Here is a 6000-nt window from a genome sequence, read left to right as displayed (position 1 = left end):
TCCTCTTCAACCCTATCCTTTCTTAGTAGGATCTAAAAGAAACCTACTGCCTATTTTTCATAATTGCAGCTTTAATAAAAACGTGATATGCAGAAACATGTGTTCATAAAATCATATTGGTTGAAATCAGCTATAACTTCATTTTTGACTTTTTCTAGGAAAATTTTAACCCATAAAGATAAAAGAAAAACTTAATTCATTAAAACAGTGATTCAAAGTGAACTTTTATTCCTTAAAGTGCTCAGCCGCCATAAGTCACTTTTCCAAAATAAATGAGATCTGGAGCTAAGTGATACTTATAATTTTCTGTATAATTATTTGTTTCTTGGTGCAATTTATCCATCAGTTTATGGAAATAAGAGAAATATATTTTGTCCCATATAAAACAATTTCTCAATTTTGTCTTTAGATGATTACTTTTTAGAACAAAAGTAACTAGTTACCGCACCTTCAGCAGAAAACGTTATGTAAGTATTGAACGTTGAAATTAAAGAACTTGTTCTAAATAAAGCTGCAAAAATTCTTTCATGAGAGATGACATAACATTAATGATAAATGCATTAGTTCCTAGACAGCTTCTAAACATAATTTAAGCTGTATGTATTAATATATTGTCACTTAAAAAGAAGTAGATTAATGTTACTATTTATGTAAACGGTTTCATTGTTAGGTAAATATGGAAAAAAAATCTTAATTAAACATTATTTCTTACATAGAAATCAGCAAAAAGTTACGTAAATATTTTCCTGAGAATGGTAAGTGTTTATCTGTGTTTAAAAGTGGTCATACGAACAAGGATGACGCCCAACAGCCAGGACTGTCATTTACTATAACTAGGTACTCGAGAAATGCTTCATAAAATCCGTGGGACAGGTAATGAAAAAACTTAACAACCGAATGCGTATGCAATATTTTGCATGAAAGGTGCATGCCACGAATGCTTAATGCTCTTTAAAAGCTGGATCGCATTAACAATTCGAACAAATTCACATTTAAACCAATTGAATTATCAATTTCATAGTAGTGGAAACTTGGGTACACTACAATTAAAAATAAAATAAAAATACAATTGTGACAATGAACTAAAGAGAAAATAGTGTTTGCATGCATTTGAAATTTTAAAAACCATAATTTTTCAGAAATTTCCAATAATTGAGAAGAGCCTAGGATGTAGCGAAATATGAGCCTGAGAATTGTAAGAATTGCAATGGATCTTTAACATTATTGTTGCTTCATTTGTATGCATCGATTTCAGAATAAAACATTATAAGTTTTTTTTGAATTAGTAGTAAGCTGTATGGTATTCTAAAATATAATATCACTCCACAGACAACTGTGCTTCATAATTTGTTTTTTTATTCATTAATAATTTATTAACAAAAACTCTCACTCTCACTTAATACACACACCTATTTTAGTATTTTTATATTTTTACAATTAGCACTTGGGAAATTATGATATGTCGCGCATTATTCATTACTCCAATATTTCATTAATAATCTTTAATATTAATCAACCTACTATATGAGCATTACCTTCTCTCTGCATTCACTTTTATAAATGTGATTCAGACAGTTTATAAAACTAATTCACGCATGTGGTTTGTCAAATATATTCGGTTTCAAGTTCTCACTTTTAGTAGGTAGGTATCATATTTAAATATATTTGAGCATTAGCACGCAATTATTGATATATTTTCACACAATCCATCAGCACAAAGTTATTCATTTTGATTTGATAAATATATTTTGCAGATGTTTTCCATTATATTATTAATAAATACATGCCTACTCCGTAATGCATGACTGACTGAATTATTTTTTTTGTACACTAGTACCAATATGTAAATAAAATTGATGTTGATGAAACAATGTAGTTTATTTATTATAATTGTGGGTTAAAAGTTAGTATAGTTGTCGGAGGACGCATACGGTGTCCATCGTTATGTGACATTAAACTCAGAGAGACGCCTACTGAATTCTGACGAATACATAAGAGATTAGAAAGATCGAATTAATCTCTATCAAAAAATTCTACTCTCACGTCCTCGAAGATATAAGAAGATAGTCCCAGAAGTACCTGGCCCAACAAAGAAAACACAAAAATTTTGGAAAAAAATATATTTAGTTTTCAACGTGATTTTCTTCTAGTTCCATACACTTTTCCCAGTGATATTCAATAAGTTAGGTAGATACATCATTTCTTCATTGTTGGAAAATCTTTGACCACCGCTCCATTTTTTTAAGTCTGTGAACTGAATAGGGTGCATCAAGTAGCAATTCAAACTTTAATTCATTAATTTTGGCCAATGCAATAACGGGTGTGTGAGCTGGTGCATTGTCTTGACGAAACAACACTTTCTTCTTAGCCAAATGCTGCCGTTTTCGCTTGATTATTCTGCTTAAACATCGCAATAAGATCACATAAACTCGCCGTTGATAGTTTTTTCTATTTCAAGATAGTCAATGAAAATTATCCCACGCGTATCCCAAAAAAACGATGCCATTCCTGCAAATGGAACGGTCTTTGCCTTCTTTAAAGCAAGTTCTCCCTGTACAGTCCATTGTTTTGATTGTTCTTTTGTTTTGTTCGATCCATGGTTATGAAACGTTGCAAAAATTCGGCTTCATTTCTGTGAAACATTGTCAAACACTCGATGGAAACATCTTCACGACGCATTTTTGGTTCCATTGTGAACAAACGCGGCACCCATCTTGCACACAGCTTTCTCTTGTCTAAATTTTCAGTTAATATGCCATGAAATGCCTACTATGTCTTCTTTGCACTTTCAGTCGACGATCAATCTCAGTACCACTTTGAATATTTTCTTCAACATTTCAAAAGTCGACACCTCATTTGGTCAACCACTGCGATGATGGTCTTTGCAGGTAGTACAGCCATTATTTTACTGTTGATAATGATGGAGTAGTCTCACCCAGAATAGAATCTGGTTCAGGTTTTATATTAGTTAGGCTAAGTATTGTATCACATAAAGATTACCAATTTTTTCCATTCTCACAATATCTTTAAAACCGTTCACTATAGATGGCTGCCAAACAAATACTAAGCGGGAAGCAGCTACCGCCATCTCTAGGTCAGGCCAGATACTTCTGGGACCTTCCTCTTACTCGAGTATAGCCAGAGAATGAAGTCTCAAAATTTAGAATTGCGACAAATTGTCAAAAACCCATTAAATGCGCTATGACTAAATTATTTTATCAATATATCAAATGAAAATATTATTTCTTATGCGGAAAATATTAAATTTGAACTAGTGTTTAGTTTTGTCAATGTAATTATTCAATTCAATTTTTCATTTCCATTATTATTTTTTATCATTTTCAATTGTAAGTATTGAAGGTTTTACATGGTTGGTATACAATTTTGATTTCTACGACGTTTCTTGTTATAGATAATAGATAACCATGTTAACGTCTTCAGAGAATGAAGGTAAACTAAAATATAATAAACTGACTCACCTGTTTTATACTGAATTTTCCCATCAATGAACCTTCTCCTGTAAAAATTAATTTCAGGAGGAAAAACTCCTTAGCGGGAATCTTCACATTCATTCCTTGACTAGTAAACTATAGAGTGGGCTGTAAGTAATTGGCATTCGTCCCTATTTAAGCTACTCTTTCATCTAGCAATTTCAATGCTTTTAAATGCATCCAACAAAGAACAAATGCTCTCTAAACTGGACAATAACGTATCTCTTAGTCTGCCCAATATATTTCCCATCATAATCACCACAGCTATATACCATATATACCACTCTTTTCCAAATTTCGTATTTTATCCTTAGGATTACCCAACAATTGTTTTTCTTAATAAAATAATCTTAAATGTGAAAGAAACACTTGAAAATTGTAACAATATTGTTACCGGTACATTCAGGTATAAGTTATCCGTAAGTAACCCAGTTTTGTCAAAGCTCTATTGCCTTCCCAAAATTCATAAACCGGGGAAGGCAATGAGACCTATTGCTTCAACAATTTGTACACGGTATTATAATATTTCCAGGTGGTTAACTAAGGAGTTTAACACCTACCTATTAAATCTGAGAGTATTTTAGTGAAGAATTCATTAGAGTTTATAAACGAAGTAACAACTGCATAAATTGAAGATGGAGAAACTTCAATATCCTTTGAAGTAAGTTCATTATGCTCCAGTGTGCCAATCCCGCAGACCTAGAAATACCTTGAGGACTTACTGAGATCTAATACTTGTAATTTGGGAGTTGATGTAATAGAAGAATAAAACTATTTCCAGTACAACAACGAATTCTACAAATAAGACGAAGAACCATTAATGAGCAACTGCCTATTACCGTTTATGGCTGAGCTGTTCATGAGTCAATTTAGAAAAGCAAATCATTCAAGAGTTTCAGTATTTTCCCAGGGTATGATACAGGTATGTGGATGATATTTTCGCCATATTCAATACGAGGAAGGCAAACGTTTATCTTCAGTATCTGAAGACGATAAGTTGGTTATCAAAACGCGCGTCAGATAGTGTAATCGTGAGTGTTGGTGTAAACAGTGTAGAATACTAGAATGTAAAGAATACTTCCCTCTTCGGATGAGCTTGAGCTCGAACTTAATACAGCACGATATCTAGCCATTATGCTGCAAAACTTTTATTTTTTTAAACTTATTGAAAAGACACCTGGGCCAGCTTCGAATTAAAACATAGCCTATGTTTGCATTTGACTTTTGCCGCTAAAGGAGACGCATTTCTGACTTCAACTTAAAGTTCAAATTGAAAGAACTTTTAGGTTAAACGGCAGTTATGAATGGCGCGACTTAATTTATTGGGAACTTTAAGTTTAAAGCTTCTTTTAAATGTATCTATTATGAGACCGGCTGTCAGTTTTGATGGTGACACTAAGTTAATGAAAACTATGAGAATACAGCTCGGACTAGATATGACTGAACAAGATTCAAATTTTGAATGGTTTAAAATGCCTTGCAAAAATTATTGTTATATATAGCATTAAACTAAGAGACAAACTCATTAATCCTAGTTTCGGAAATTTCTTTGTATCATTTCTAGATTTTAGAAGGATCTTCACGAATTTAAGGCCCCCGAAAAAATGTATTTCTATGAAGTAATAGATTTATTAAAGCATCTGCCAGAAAGTGATACAGTGATACAACTGCCCTGTTTTTAGAAAATATGACTTATATTGTTCTCCTCTTCTTGACAAATCTTTGAATGAGAGAGAATGAGCGTAATGTGGAAAGGACCATTCTTTTTTATAAGCTGGCGACTTTGGATAAGAAAGCATGACAAGTATTCTCTTAAGAATAATTTTCTATCCAACAATTGATTGCCATTGAGTTTGACCAATTTGATAAGAAGTAACAGAATTGATCTGGAAACTGTCCATAGCTTTGCTATAGTTGTTCCTGACTGCTCGTTCAATGACATCAACATCAACTCTACAGCGACCAAATTCAGTTTAAAATAACGTGTGATTTACAAGAAGAAATGATATTTCCCAAGTAATCGAAACGTCGAAAATTATCACAAATTGACAATTATTCAGAGAATTAGATATGCCGACGATACAAATTGATTGAAATGACATACTAAGGAGATTTATTGTTAAAACTAAAGATCAAAACAAACTAGAAAATGAAGAGCAGGAAGAAAAAATAAATAATCCAAATAGAAGTGACACATTAATAACTGAAGAAAAGAAAATATCAAAATATATGAATGACATCTATTATGAAAAATAATGAAATTGAAATGAACAGATTTTACGCGGTTCTCTACGAAGAACCTATCAAAGAATGGTACGTTGGCAAGATATTGTTAACGTAAACCAAAAATACATTTTTCAGTCAAAAAAAACGTGCAAACTTTAAAAATATGAGAAGGCTCGCGAGCCTTGTTTTAACGTCTTAAAGGTGCCATTACTTGAGAGGCCATAACAAATCTGTAATGGAACTTCTTTACTTTAACAAATAAGTTAAAGGGCTATTCAATCTG

Source organism: Diorhabda carinulata, chromosome X, assembly GCF_026250575.1.
Source record: "Diorhabda carinulata isolate Delta chromosome X, icDioCari1.1, whole genome shotgun sequence".
Classification (NCBI taxonomy): domain Eukaryota; kingdom Metazoa; phylum Arthropoda; class Insecta; order Coleoptera; family Chrysomelidae; genus Diorhabda; species Diorhabda carinulata.
Note: the sequence above shows the minus strand (reverse complement) of the source record.